Genomic DNA, 15,905 nt, shown 5'->3' with positions numbered 1-15,905 from the left:
GACTCCATGGGACTCGAACGCTTCATTCAAATGACCATACGTTGCGCTGCCCGCATCTCATCATATTCAAATTCATCTATGAGCACTGGATGCGCATCTCCTAGCCCACCAGCGGACCACAGCCCTCCAGAACAGCCCCCTGAACCCATGCAAGTGGATTCTCGCCGTTTAACTCATCAAGAACGTCAACGACGCTTATCAATGGGTCTATGTCTGTATTGTGGGCAGTCTAGTCATCAGATTCGGGACTGCCCCACACGTCCTGTACGTCCATTGGTGAGTACTATCCTCCCTATGTACGAGAAGTTGAATCCATTCACTTCCAATGTCATTCTTACTGCAAATGATGTCTCCTTCACTGTGGCAGCCCTCATCGACTCCGGGTCCGCGGGGAACTTCATCTCCGGTGCCCTTGCGCAACGCCTTGGTCTTCAAACCACGCCTACCGAAGTAAGATACCATGTTCAATCCGTAACTGGACAGTCACTCTCCAAGAAGGATGTTAAACATCGCGCTGGATCGATTCATCTACAAATAGGGCAATGTCATGAGGAAGAGATCTGGCTGTTGGTTCTGGAGGGCTCCACCATCGACGTGGTCCTAGGGCGTCCGTGGCTGGCGAGGCACAATCCCATCCTATCTTGGGGCTCAGGAGAAATATTGAAGTGGGGCGATACCTGTTGGCCTGAATGTTTCCCAAAGCTTCCACTTCGTCCCACTGTTTCTATCTCCATGTGTTCCACGACTATTGAAAGCCCCGTTGAAAAACAATCTGTTAATATTCCTCCTTGTTATTCTTCATTCCAGGACGTGTTTTGCCCTAAGAGAGCTGCCCGCCTGCCACCACATCGACCATGGGACTGCGCCATAGATCTGCTCCCGGATGCCTCTGTGCCCCAAGGACGAATCTTTCCACTCTCTATTCCCGAAACAAAGGCCATGGAGGAGTACATTCAGGAAGCTTTACAACAAGGATATATCCGTCCTTGAACTTCCCCTGCTGCATCCAGCTTCTTCTTCATAGCAAAAAAGGATGGCGGCCTACGTCCTTGTATAGATTACCGAGCTCTCAATGAAGGTACAGTCAAATTCAAATATCCACTTCCACTAGTCCCCGCTGCCATTGAAAAACTCAGAGGAGCCAAAGTATTCACCAAACTTGATCTACGAAGTGCGTATAATTTGAGCCGTATACGCAAAGGGGACGAGTGGAAAACTGCTTTTATCACCACTACTGGTCATTATGAATACAGGGTGATGCCGTATGGGCTCGTTAACGCACCGTCTGTGTTCCAGAACTTTATGCATGAGATATTCCGAGATTACCTTCACCAGTTCATGATCATCTACATAGATGACCTCCTGATTTACTCCACTAACCTATCTGAGCATCACCAACAGGTCACTAAAGTACTCCAACGTCTCTGAGAGCATAATCTGTACCTGAAAGCCGAGAAATGCACTTTTCATCAATCCTCTGTACAGTTTCTGGGATACCACATCGATCACACTGGCGTCAAGATGGATGAGAGTAAGGTCGAAGCCATCGTCAACTGGCCAACTCCCACTACAGTTAAGACACTCCAGAAATTCCTGGGGTTTTCAAATTTCTATCGACGTTTCAATAATAATTACAGTACCATAGCCAGTCCATTAACCTCTATGCTGAAAGGTAAGCCCAAAACTCTGACCTGGACACCCGAAGCAATTCAAGCTTTTCAACAGCTCAAACAATCCTTTATATCAGCCCCCATTCTCGCCCATCCGGATCCACAACTCCCTTTCGTTGTCGAAGTAGATGCTTCTACCACGGGGGTAGGAGCTGTACTTTCACAACAGCAGCAGCAGGGGAAGTCAACCGAACTCCATCCATGTGCCTACTACTCTAAGAAGCTCAGTCCGGCGGAGCGTAACTATGACATCGGGAACAGAGAACTGTTGGCCATCAAGCTGGCACTGGAGGAATGGCGTCACTGGCTGGAGGGGTCCATACATCTATTTCAGGTATTAACAGATCATAAAAACCTACAGTATTTACGTGATGCCAAACGTCTAACCCCTCGACAAGCCCGTTGGGCACTGTTCTTCACTAGATTCCAGTTTTCCATTTCCTACAGACCCGGAGCCAAGAATGTCAGGGCCGATGCACTGTCACGCATTCATTCCACGGAAGAGACACAAGAACCCATTGAACCCATTCTGTCGGATAAAATCTTTGTGAATCCCATCCAATGGACGACCCTTCCAGTCGCCTCAGATCCAGCCCCTGAAGCTCCGCCGGACTGTCCTCCGCACCGGAGGTTTGTTCCACCTGACGAACGCATACCATTAATCCACTCCTCTCATACCTCACTGGGCACAGGGCATCCTGGGACCAACAGAACCCTCTCACTCCTGCAAGATCGGTTTTGGTGGCCTAGGATAGAACAGGACGTGCAGAGGTACGTGAGAGGGTGTCGGGAATGTGCAATGTCAAAGTCACCTCGTCATCTTCCCTCAGGAAAACTGGTACCACTTCCCGTGCCTAACCGCCCCTGGTCACACCTAGGGGTCGATTTCATAACGGATCTCCCTCCATCAGGATTAATACCTGCATCCTGGTCATAGTGGATAGATTTTCTAAGTTCTGTCGATTAATTCCACTCCAAGGTCTACCTACAGCATGGAACACAGCAAAACTTCTGTTTGATCATGTATTCCGTTCATATGGTTTACCTGAAGATATTGTTTCAGATAGAGGACCACAATTTATCTCCAGAGTGTGGAAAGCTTTCTTCCGTCTCCTAGGTGTGACCGTCAGCCTCTCCTCAGGCTACCACCCACAGACCAATGGACAAACGGAACGGAAGATCCAAGAGGTGGGGCGGTTCCTCTGTACCTTCTGCACAAGCCACCAAGACACCTGGAACCAGTTCCTGGGCTGGGCCGAGTATGCACAGAACTCCCTTCGTCAAGCCACCACCGGACTCACTCCATTCCAGTGCATACTCAGATTCCAGCCCCCACTCTTCCCTTGGACAGGAGAACCCTCGGACGTTCCGTCGGTAGATCACTGGTTCCGGGAGAGTGAGAGGGTCTGGGACGAAGCACACCAACATCTCCAAAGGGCAGTGCGTAGGCAGGTAGCCACAGCTGATCGTCGCCGTTCCGATGCTCCTACCTTTCAAGTCGGACAAAAGGTATGGTTATCTACAAGAGACATTCGTCTACGCCTGCCCTGTAAGAAGCTGAGTCCCAGGTTTGTTGGTCCCTTCACCATCACGGAGCAGATCAACCCAGTCGCGTACCGTTTACAACTACCTGCACACTACAGAATCCACCCTACATTCCATGTGTCACTGTTGAAACCTCACTATGACTCTCTTTTTCCCACAGAGCCTGGCCGTGAAGAACCCCCTCCTCCAATGATCACTGAAGAAGGAACCATATACACGGTCAAAGAAATCCTGAATTCCCGGCGTCGAGGTGGTAGGCTACAATATTTCGTGGACTGGGAAGGTTACGGTCCAGAAGAAAGGTCCTGGGTGTTTTGTGAGGATATCTTAGACCCAACGCTGTTGACAGATTTTCATCAGAATCACCCAGATCGTCCAGCACCTCGGAACAGAGGTAGACCACCACGGCGTCGGAGGGGCCCGGCCTCGGGAGAGGGCCCGGGAGGGGGCCCTGGAGGAGGGGGTAATGTTACATCCGCGCTAGGCTCCACCCTCACTACAACACAACGCTCACAATCACCCGAGTTCTGATCACCAGCACCTGACAGCTATCATCTCATCAATCAAGCACCACATAAAAGCACACACCACTCTGCACTCACTGTCCAAGCTCGACTATTCGAAGTGGACTCGCTATTCTCAGCATATTACCTGTGATACTTACCTGTTTGAACTTACCTGTGATCTCCTTGTCGGTTCCTCGTTCTCCTCCAGATTCCCATCGATCGCCTTCCTCGTGTCGTCCTGTGAGTTGTGGTGTGTGGTTGTGGTGTTCGTCATTGGCTTCGTCTCCATCTGATCATCTGTGTGTACAACGGATATAGGACTGGTTACAATCTCATTCTACGCTCTCAAACTCTCTCAAGATTGTCTACTTACCTCTTCTTCTCACCCTGTCTGTTGAACTCATTACAATAAACTGTTATTTATTGTTACTTTTTTTATTGTTATAAACTGTTACTTACCATCTGTGTCCCGTCCGCTTCATAACAAATGTAGAGCAAAAATAATTTTGTTTATGTTGTTGCATGCATAAAATTGTGCATGGGACACAAATATTTAATACAATCAATATCACTTAATATGTCTGGCACTTGTACTACACTTTCTTTACCTTCTCAGGCATCAATGCTCATTCCAAAAATTGAGCCTTTCCAGGTACCATCATTTAGTTAAATTAAATAACTGATTGTGGTCACAATATGTCTCGTGCTGTATGTAGTTTTTGGAGACACATGAACATTGGAGTCAATCACAGTTGACCTAATGGTGTTTTGTTTATTTGTTTTATTTTTATAGAGGAATCATCCTGAGATTCTTACTGACACAGCTACACTCACCAACAAAAGCTCAATTCAGTCTGGACAGAATTACTTGCTTGACCTCACTACAAAATTGCCAGCCACCAACTGTCATCAGTTGGAGCTTACAGACAGCATTGTAGACTACATTGTTAATGGGATGCGTCCTTTGTCAACTGTTGAAGACAAAGACTTTTGCAAGATTCTCCATTTGGCTGAACCTCGTTTTACAATGCCAAGTCGCAAGCACCTGAGTCAAAAGCTTATTCCACAACGTGCAGATGACATTAAAAGACAGCTAAATGTACTAATGAAAAAGGTTCAACACATATGTGTGACTGTTGATATCTGGTCTAGTAGGGACATGCGATCATTTTTGGGTATAACTGGTCATTTCATTTTAAACTTCGAGCTTCATACAGTCATGCTCTCTTGCGAGAGGTTCAAGGGAAAGCATACAGCAGAAAACATTTTTCAGAAATATGAGAATACAATTGCCACATACGGTATTTCTAACAAAGTCTCTGTCATTGTAACCGACAATGCTGCAAACATGGTGAAGGCATTTTGTCTCTTCCCACCAGTGGAGACTCATGAACGTGACACAGATGATGATGATGGGTATGGAGCTGAACTTCAAGAGATCAGTATACTGATGAACTGGATTATTTACCACCAGAGAGGAGCCCATGCTTTATCCATACTGTCCAGCCTGTGGTCCGCGATGCCCTAGAACAAGCAGGTCCTTTTAAAATTGTGATGGCAAAAGTGCAGAGGCTCATAAGTTTTTGCCACAAAACAACAAGAGCAGCAGAAATTCTTGAATGTCATGTAAAGCTCCCAGCTGCAAATGCAACAAGATGGAATAGCCAGCTGAAAATGATGAGGGCATTTCTTATGTTACCTTCACATGTTTTGTCAGAGCTGCAAGCCCCTGTTCAGTTTACAGTTAATGAAATGAAGCTAATCAAAGAACTTTGTGAAACTCTGGAACCATTTGAGGAAGCAACTGATAAATGTCAGGCTGATAAAGTTATAACTGCAAGTTATGTTATTCCATGTGTTCGGGGTCTTCGTCATGCTGCAGAATCAATGAAACCAAATAAAATGAGCACAATTATAAAATCCTCTGTTGAGAAACGTCTGTCTCATTTTGAAGATATGGAGTGGTTTCAGTTGGCTGCAACCCTTGACCCAAGGTTTAAACTTGACTGGTGCATAGGTGAAGAAAGACAAACCATTAAAGACATTCTAACAAAGAAGGTAATTTCACTCTCTGCACCTTCAGTTCCAACTTCAAAGGACTGCTCTTCTCCACCAAAAGAGGTCAAAACTTTTTGCATTTATGGACACCCAAGTTCCTTCTACATCTACACAGTTACCAGCATCAGAGGAGGTACCAAGTTACCTAAGCCTACCATGTCACAATGAGGAGTCTGATCCTCTCCTGTACTGGAAGGACAACCAGAGTTGTTTCCCCTTTTTGGCTCAAATTGCATGCCAATATCTTGCTGTGCCTGCTTCATCTGCTCCTGTAGAACGCGTTTTTAGTATTGCTGGTAAGATATTTAGGCCTGAGAGATGCAATCTTAGCGATGCCAAATTTCAGGAAATGATAATTCGATGCAATAAAAAGTGAATTAAATACATGAATGAACATGACTCTTTTTTTTTTTTTTTGTGAGTTGAGACATATATTATGTGGTAATCATATATTAAATGTATAGTACATCCAGAAACTTATCACCACTGTCATTCAATTATTAATTCATAATGTACAGTTCTCATTTTTATTTACTTGCATTTGATAAATAGAGTTGCTATTTCATACATTACTTGGTATTTGTAAAGCATCATAAATAAAGTTCAAATGTATGTCTCTAAATGCAATCACAAATAAATGCACAGAAACAGCAATAAACGGAATTCAGTGGAATTTCCCTGAATTGAATTCCACTTCCTGTAATTCCAATTCAATTCCAACTCTGTTTCCTGTAATTGTTGTTGAATTCCAATTCCAATTCCATTTCCTTCTTTGAATTGGAATTGTTGAGTTCATTCCTGAATTGACCCCAACCCTGATACATATACATTATATTAATAAACTGTATATCAAATTTGATCTTTGACCCTATTGACAAAAATAGCAAAACAAATAGTAAGAATAAAAGAAAATACTAGGACAGTTCAGCTGCATAAATTATGTCGCATTGCATGCTAGGAGTTACAGATGAGTTTTGATTGGTTCTCCCAGAATGCACTGCAACATGAAGCTTTATGTTGATTGTCACCATTGTTGAGATTCATATGTTGATTCTTGAAGTATGTTTGATAAAGAAAATTGAAGCTTTTAGTGAAGAAAACTTTCAAAGGTATTTCATATTAATCTTAAAACTGTTGGATCAAGCTTTGTGTTTCTTGTGATCAACAACAAAATAAATTATTGAAACAATAACTTATTCAAACCAATTATATGTTGATTATGCCTTTATTGAAACAACACACTTGTAGCCAAAACAAACATTTCTAAACAAACACAAACTTATGGTGACTGAAGATTTTTTTTTAAGTTTTTAATATCAAGGGTCAGTAGCCCAACTAAAGCAAACACTGACCTCGATAATAGTAAAGTCAAACACAACTAAACATCAGCATCTAAAGTCAATCTGGTTAGTAATGCGTGGAGCTGGTGATGTTGTTTGTGAGTTATTTAATCTTCCTCTGTCAAGATCTTGAAAGATGTAATGTCTTTTATCTTGTGTTGATTTCATCTAAGGCTGCGGCTGAAGTAAGTTGTAGTTCTTGTATTTTTGCTCATCTTGTCTTTTTTTTTCTGATGTTTTTCTCTTTCTTTTAATTGTTCTGCTTGTTAACAGCAGGTGTTCATCACTAATGTTCAATCATCCCAATTAACTAATGTCAGTGTTACTTTTTTACCACTCTGAGTGTGGATTATATAAACAGTGTTAACGTAACACTGAGGTTTTTGCTGTGTATTATTACTTTGTTACTGTCATCAATCTGATCCTGAACGCCAGTCCGCTCGCCACCAGAGGTCACCTTGCCATTTCACATTACACAAACTGTTGCACCACAACCTGGACTACATTTCCCATCATTCATTGTGCTGATGACACACAGCTGTAACCAATCAATCACACTATATAAGCCTTGTACTTCCTCTTCCTAGTGGCCGAGTATTGTATTGTGTTTAGCACTTGTTCTTCCTTAGTCTAGTTCAGTCGTGTTTCTAGTTAGTTTATCCTTGTCTTGTTTTCTCGCCTGGTTATATCATTTTGTGGTTATATCTGCCTTTAGCCTGTCCTGGACCTTCTCGCCTGTCATGGATTTAACCCTTTGCCTTGTCGTTTTGGACTCTGTTCACCCCTCAAATGAACTTTAGCCTGTTTGGAATACCCGTTTGCCTTGTCCCTTGGATTACGTTTGCTGCTGATCGACCTCGCCTGCCTTATGGATTACTCTTGCGTCTTGCCCTCTGTATACCTGTTTGCCGTTGTTCGACCCAGACTGTATATGACCATGTCTAAGTTTATAAATAAAATCCTGCATTTGGATCCACCTGCTTCTCGTCTCCCTTGCTCTGTTACAGTTACATTACACCACTGCTTAATTGACATCCCTTGTCTTGGTGTATGAATTTTAAATGATGCATTTGTATGTATTTTATGTGTTCACAGGTTTAGGCATGGGCTCATAGTTGGGGTTTGGTTTGTTTTGTTTGAGCTCACATTATCCAGTGTGACAAATCACTAGTTTCTATTAATACCAAAGGTCTATCAAAGTATTGTTTCATTTTCCTTGTTCATACAAGAATATTTTTCTCATAATGGAAAACTGATACTGTTCAGTTTGATAGTGAATCATGACGACATTTGTCAAAAACTTGCACGTTAGTCAGTTTAACATTTTCTGAGCACATTATGAAGATTATCAATGTAATCAGATTTTTTCTCTCTAACACATGAGGCATTTGTCTGTTGGATCTGACTGTAGGTATCAGGAAGTCTTGAGGCTTTAACACAGTCTGTGTCTTTCACCGTCTGTCATTTTTTGTCAGTATGGAGCTCAGTCAACTTCCTCTTGTGCTCTGTGAGTATTATTTTCTCTTCTTTTAATTATGAATAGGATCAAGTGATTTAGTGGGATGGGTACTGAAGCCTGGTATTAAATCGGCCCTGGTGCTAAAATATTAAATATGGGAGTATCGATAAGTTCTGACGTTAACGGTTCAGCTATCGGTACTGGAGAGTGTAACACATACGTTTATTATTGCTATATATACATTATGTTGCCAATTCTATCTGTCCAGAGTCACCAGCTGTTTTTATATGCAGTAATATTAGGACATTTGTCTATGATGCATTTTTGCTATTCGCAATTCAGAGGTCAAGTCATGTTGAACTGTGATGATAGAGGACAGAACTAAACAATCAAATGTCTGCTGACACTTTAGGCCTGTGGCTGTGATATTAAGCAAATTTTATTGTTGATTTCAATGTTAGCTTCAAAGGATCATAAAAAAAGAAGACATGAGAAAACTATTCTTGCAACTTCTTTACCTTCACATCGGTGCGCATTCTTCCTCCGTAAAAACCCAAACTTAACGTCAGAATCAGCACAATCTGTGATTGTTGTAAAATGCAATCTTTACTGTTGATAAATTGCAGGACATGTTTGATAAAACGTTAAAAGCACAATAATATATATAAGAGACTGTTTCTCCGGCTGAACTGTGAGTGCGCGCTCTAAAACAGACAAGCAAATTACACTTTTCAAGTGTGTGTCCAAATGGTCAAACACACACACACAAATATTTCAAAGTGGCCTGGTTTGAAGAGTATTCACTTAAACACAGTTTATGTCTTGAACGTGAACAGCTGTGAGAAAATCCGATGTGTGAACACGATCTCATGAAAGTGTGTGTCAATACCACAAGTTTCTGTTTCTATTTGGCGCTCTGTTTAAATGTTTTTACTTTACTTTGTGTGCATATGATACAGATTGGTTAGGATTAGGAGTGTGGGGTAGGTGTGTATTGTATGTAGGGGTGCACGGGGCACAAACTAACGTGGGGTTAATTTTAACACATGGTTTAAATATTTCCACACACACTAGCATAACCTAATTTTCGGTATTTACTAGTTGCCATAGCAACACTATACAGAGAAAAAAAGTGCACCAAAATTCAAAAGGCTTTGATGATATCGCTGAATATTTATTTTACCAGAAAACCAGAACCAGACTTCCAGTTATATTTATAATTGATTTTAAAGTACTTTTACTCATTTATAAATCACTCAATGGCCTAGGACCTTAATACATTGCAGATATGCTCACTGAATATAAACCTAACAGACCACTCAGATCATTAGGATCGAGTCAGTTAGAAATACCAAGGCTTCACACAAAACAAGGGGAATCTGCTTTTAGCTATTATGCTGCCCGCAGTTGGAATCAGCTTCCAGAAGAGATCAAGTGTGCTAAAACATTAGCTACATTTAAATGTAGACTCAAAACTCATCTGTTTAACTGTGCATTTACTGAATGAGCACTGTGCTACGTCCGAACTGATTGCACTATGTATAATCCTTTTCTGTTTTTAACTTGTCTTAAATTTATTTTAAATCAATTTTTAAATCATTTTAATTTTATTTTTTTAATTTTAAACCTTTTTTTTATTTTTTGTTTTTATTGTTGTGATTATTGTTTTTATGATTATTCTACTTCCTTTTATGTAAAGCACTTTGAATTACCTTTGTGTATGAAATGTGTTATATAAATAAACTTGCCTTGTCTTACCATAGTAAAAGTAAATTTTTGGCTGAAGTAAACTTCTCAGTTTTTAGTATTAATTTAAAATGAGACAAATCTGCTATTATTTTAATCACCAATCAGTTTAGATTCAGTTTATTCATACTTGACAAGCCAGCAGAAGACACTAACCACTTTTATATTCCAGTCTTTTATATTCCATGCTATTCTATGACATTAGCCATGTAATTTTCACTATTCACTTTTATATATTTTAAAAAGAAACCACAAGAAAAAGGTGAATAAAGACAATCGATGTTTAATGTTGAGAAGTTATTATTTTAAGAAATGTAAAGCATTTTGGCTCATTTGTGTCTCGTGTTCTTTGAGAGCTGTGTTTGGAGGGAGGGGAGTGGGTAACACTTTATTTTGATAGTCCACTTTAGACATTCTACTAACAGTAAGTAAATTTGCAACTGCATGTCAACTAGTCATTAGAGTATTAGTAGACTGTCTGCTTAATAACTTCTAACACTCTTCTAAACTTTGCAAGTATATGTCAACTTATTCTACTAACCCTAAACCCTAAACCTAACCTAACAGTCTGCTCTGAGAGTTAGTGGACATGTCGTTGCAAAGTTACTTATAGTTAGTAGAATGTCTAAAGTGGACTATCAAAATAAAGTGTAACCGGGCAGTTTTTTTTTTTTTTTTTTTTTTTTCTAAATGTGTTGCATCTATTTGCGCACATTGTTTTGAACTATACTGTATAGCTGTGTTTTGCAATCAGGGCCGTCCCACACATGGTTTCGATGTGTTCATACATGAACCTCAAAAATTAGATTTTTTTTTATTTGAAAAAGTTAATCATTTTATTTTATTGACAAAATATTTTAGTTTGTCATGTGTATTTTTTTTTTTCATTGGATCAAATAACATGTTAAGTTGTCATATGGTCATGTTATAATGTGCCCCTCACATGTTACAATGTACCCTACCTACGGGGCATTTTGTCACTTTTTACTTCCTTTCTTTTGAGGTAAATAACAAAAAAACATATACACTATAATTATGAAACAAAGTGACATATTTGTAAAAAACAAGTGTGAAATTAACATGGATAAAAAATTATCCTCTGAACACCACATGGATTTACACAAACTGAGAAATTCAAAAAGTGTTAGGTTGTGCCCTGCACTCCCCAACGCCAAACACATGCATATGAGATGCACCCCAAAATCAATTTCTCTGTGTTAAAAAAAACCCCTGCACACTGGTACATTTACAAATTGATGTTTTATATTAATTTCATTAAATTATATTTATTTTACATAATATGAAGCAATGTTAATTAAGCTGATAATTTGTTTAGTTTATATATTGCCTATATAAACCTAAAACAAAAAGTACCGATAAGAATACCGTTGAAGTACTAAATCGATAAGCAGGACCAATAAGCAGTATCGATAATAGTAAATAATAATATTAAAACATTAATATCTCAGACTTTCAAATCCAGACCAACAGTAGTTCATGATATATGAAAAATGAGCTTGAGTGAGCAGGTGTGTAGTTAGTGCTGTTTGTGAAAGAGAAATGTACTCTATTGTGTTCAGTCAATCCTTTTGTGTGTGTGTGTGTGTGTGTGTGCTTTATAATTGTGTTTGTTGAATCAGTTCTACAGGTTTGTTTTCTACAGATGCTTTAATTAGATATACAGTTTGTAACTGAATATCTAGTGCACAGTTTGTATGAGTTTCTGCTTGCAATCAGACTGTCAAGTTCCCTAAACAGGTCTCTCTGCTATGATGTTGAAATTGCTAAAATATCAAACAGATGTTGCAGTGTTCATCTGGACACATATGCAGTCCTCCACACAATGGGCCTCATTCATGAAACACGAGCAGAATGATTTTTTTTTTTTTAATCGCACATTATTGCATATTTATTGTTATATGGCCTATTAGTATTTTTTGCATTTATGCAACATACTGGAGCCAAACCTGAGAAAGTAGACCAGAATATTCCACTGCGTTCCTGGACACACAATTTGCGTAGCTGTAATTCATAGGTGGAGATTATGATAATTGTGAATGAGAGTGCAGGAGTGTCATATTTATACATGATTGTAATTCATTAACATACACGTTTACGAACAAATCGGACGTTTACGAAGCGTGTGTGAATCCGGAGGAGAGTTTTCAGGAAGGTTTGTTTTAGTCACAAATTGCTCAGAATTTACTCATATATTTACGCAAGTTTCATGAATGAGGCCCATTATCTTAATATGACTTATATTTATTATTTTCACAGTTTTCAGACCCTTGAAAGTCTAGACAAGTTGGATGAAAAGGTCTAGACAAATTAGCCAAAAAATATGACTTGACTTACGAGAAACTTACTAGTTGTGAAGCTGAGAAACATTTAAAAGTAAAATTATGGTGTTTTGCAAGCAAAGTAAAAAGAATATACTTTCATATGGCAAATATAATATACACAATATCACAGGGCCGGCCCTGGCCAATTTGCTGCCCTACGAAAGATTTTACCTGGTGCCCCTTACTGTACCTCACAGCCCAGTCCACCAATAATCATTTTGTTCAAACATTCACATAGAAACTGCATAGCTACATGATGAAGAAAAAAAAAAAAAAAAAAAGCTGATGATAGTGAAATGCTAACACTTACAATAAGGTATGTATTAAATAACTTGAACTAACAATGAACAATACATTGGTAACAGTATTTATTGTTTTTGTTAATGTTATGGAAAATTAACCTAATTTTAAATGGTTTCCAGTTAAACTATAAAAATGTAGGTGCTGCCTAAGTCACATTATAAATTAAAAACAAACAGCAAGAATAATTACATCTGGTATTCATGAACAACACTAATGCAGTTTTGTTTGAACACTTTTCTAGCATACAGTAATGTTACTGTTTAATCTTCAAAATAAAAGTGTGTTCAATTTCCAGTAGGTGGCAGCAATGTTCTACTAAACTACAGCCTTTTCTAACATTATCACCAGGAATTAAACTGAGAAACACACATCTTTAAATTAAATTGTACATAAAATTGTGCTATTTTTAATAAGCCCAGTAATATACAAACAAATAAAAATATCATAAATACCCAAATACTACACAACTATAACAAAAATCTTGAATCTCTGAAACTCCAGACATTGTTATTATACTATTTTAAACTTTTAGACCAAGACAACATTACATTTGCATTTAGACATTTAGCAGACGCTTTTATCCAAAGCGACTTACAAAAGAGGACAATGAAAGCAAAGTCAACAAAAGAGCAATAACATGTAAGTGCTATGACAAGACTCAGTTAGTCTAACGCAGTACATGTAGCAAATGTTTTTTTTTTGTTTTTTTTTTTTTTTTATTATATTATAAATAAAAAGAAAATGGATAGAATAGAAAAATAACAAATGCAAGCTAGTGTTAGAGGCCTTACAAAATAAACAGAGAAGCTAGTGTCATTTTATTATTATTATTATTATTATTATTATGTTAAGAAAACAAGCAGTAAGTAAATGAATAGTATTTTTTAAAGAATAGAATAGAGAGTGCTGGAGTTTGAGGGTCAAATAAAGATGGAAGAGATGTGTTTTTAGCCGATTCTTTAAGATGACTAAGGACTCAATAAACAAACATAACAAACATAAACAAAGTTTGTTCATAAACTTTTTACCTCATCTAGTTGATTTATATGATCATTTATTACATCACATTTACCTTAGTCTTTGTCCTGTTTTCTTCTTCTCTCTCTCTCTTTTTTTTTTCTTCTCTGGTCACCAGAGGGCTTCAGTCTTTTGATATAGTGGTAATTTATTAGTGAACATGTATCAGTAGATGACAGATGTATGTGTAAGTGCGGCTGTGAGGAGAAAGACTGATCATCCTCTGAACCAGGGTGAGTCGTGAGAGCTGAAAGCAATATATGTTTTTGTGGGACAGTCACTTTTTTGTATGCTAATATTTTAAATTCATAGTATTGAAAAAAAAAAAAAAAAAAATAAAATAAATAAAAAAAAAAATTGGTGCCCATCAGGGATCGGCGGTGCCCCTAGCATTTGCCTATTCCACCTATGCCACGGGCCGTCACTGCAATATCAGCTCAATGCTCACATTTTCTTTTTGTGTTTTTAGTGCTGATTTCAATCATTCACTCTGGACAAACTGGAGGTGAGTGAATTTCATCACATATTTACATATGAGTGATTTTACACTGTTACAAACTAGCTGTGAAAAGAGTGTTATGATTTTTATTTTGAATACATCTTTTTAACAAGTAATTTGTGTGTTGTGACTGTGTTGTAAAGAAATTACAGTGAACCAATAGCAGTGTCAATATACAGCACATATATTTCCTCACATAATGAACTGCTCTGAGAATTTAGTGAAAATGTTTCATAAAATATTAAATAAGTGACTATAACAGCTATAGATCAACACTTCAGTCTAACCTGATACAGCATGTGTGTTTTGCAAAAAACTGTTTATACAAATAAAAACAGACCATTTTATTATTATTATTATTATTATTATTTCATTATATTAATTGTGAATTGTTCATTGTACAGACAAATCCAAAGTGATCATTAAACCTGCTCAACATGTTTTCAGAGGAGACACAGTCACTCTCAGATGTGAATGTAGTGGAGTCTATAGCAACAGCTACAGCTGGTATAAAGACGGTTCATACATTTTTAATCGACAGGAACACACATTCAGTTCTGTTACTGAGTCTGACGCAGGTAAATACACCTGTAATGGAGGAACACGCTTCCAAATGAGTGATGCAGTTAAATTAACAGTATCAGGTGAGTTTGATCATCTCTTTATACACACAAACATGTTATTAATGAGTGAATAATAGTGATGTCACAATACTCAATATAATATTGAACCGTTCGGTTCGACCTCCACGGTTCAATACGCGCTTGTGAATTGCGGTTTTTCGGTTTTGCATTTAAATAACTTCTTTATTTTATTTCTGTCGGAATTTGCTGTTTGTGTGCCCGTGATTTCACGTGCTGAAATGAGGAAACACTTCCCGCTTATATTTGAAAAATCAACACACGCAGAGCATCTTCAGTTCTAATGACATTTTAAGTCTTTCTAAACCTGTTGTCCAAAAGTTATAAAAAAACATTATAACTTGTTTTTAATTCACAACATCAGTCAGTGTTTGAAATAACTTCCTTGTGTGATCTGATGTGGATTCTCATCACAGAATGAGACAGACAATAAATTATATTCTCATATTCAATGTATGTCGATTAGCAATGGCTTATGAAAACACCTGAGATGGCTTGAAGAACACAGATAAACCATATATTATTGTAGACGGGTGTTTATTGTCCTTACATTTCATCATTCAAAACGTTTAACGTTATATCTTGTTTTTATTCAGTTACAGCAATAGCGATGCTTTTTTCCGTATTAGAGAAGCTGGAACAGAATGTAATCAGTGATTCTTCTTTGACGCATATGTGTTTTCTTTTTTGCACGAGGGCGCCCTCTGGCGTCCAGTATGAATGAAACCCATTAGATTTTACGTAAAAATCGAAAAAATAATGCCTCTCTCAAAAGAAAA

The sequence above is a fragment of the Labeo rohita genome, unplaced genomic scaffold (genome assembly GCF_022985175.1).
Source record: "Labeo rohita strain BAU-BD-2019 unplaced genomic scaffold, IGBB_LRoh.1.0 scaffold_161, whole genome shotgun sequence".
In the NCBI taxonomy this organism is placed as follows: domain Eukaryota; kingdom Metazoa; phylum Chordata; class Actinopteri; order Cypriniformes; family Cyprinidae; genus Labeo; species Labeo rohita.
Note: the sequence above shows the minus strand (reverse complement) of the source record.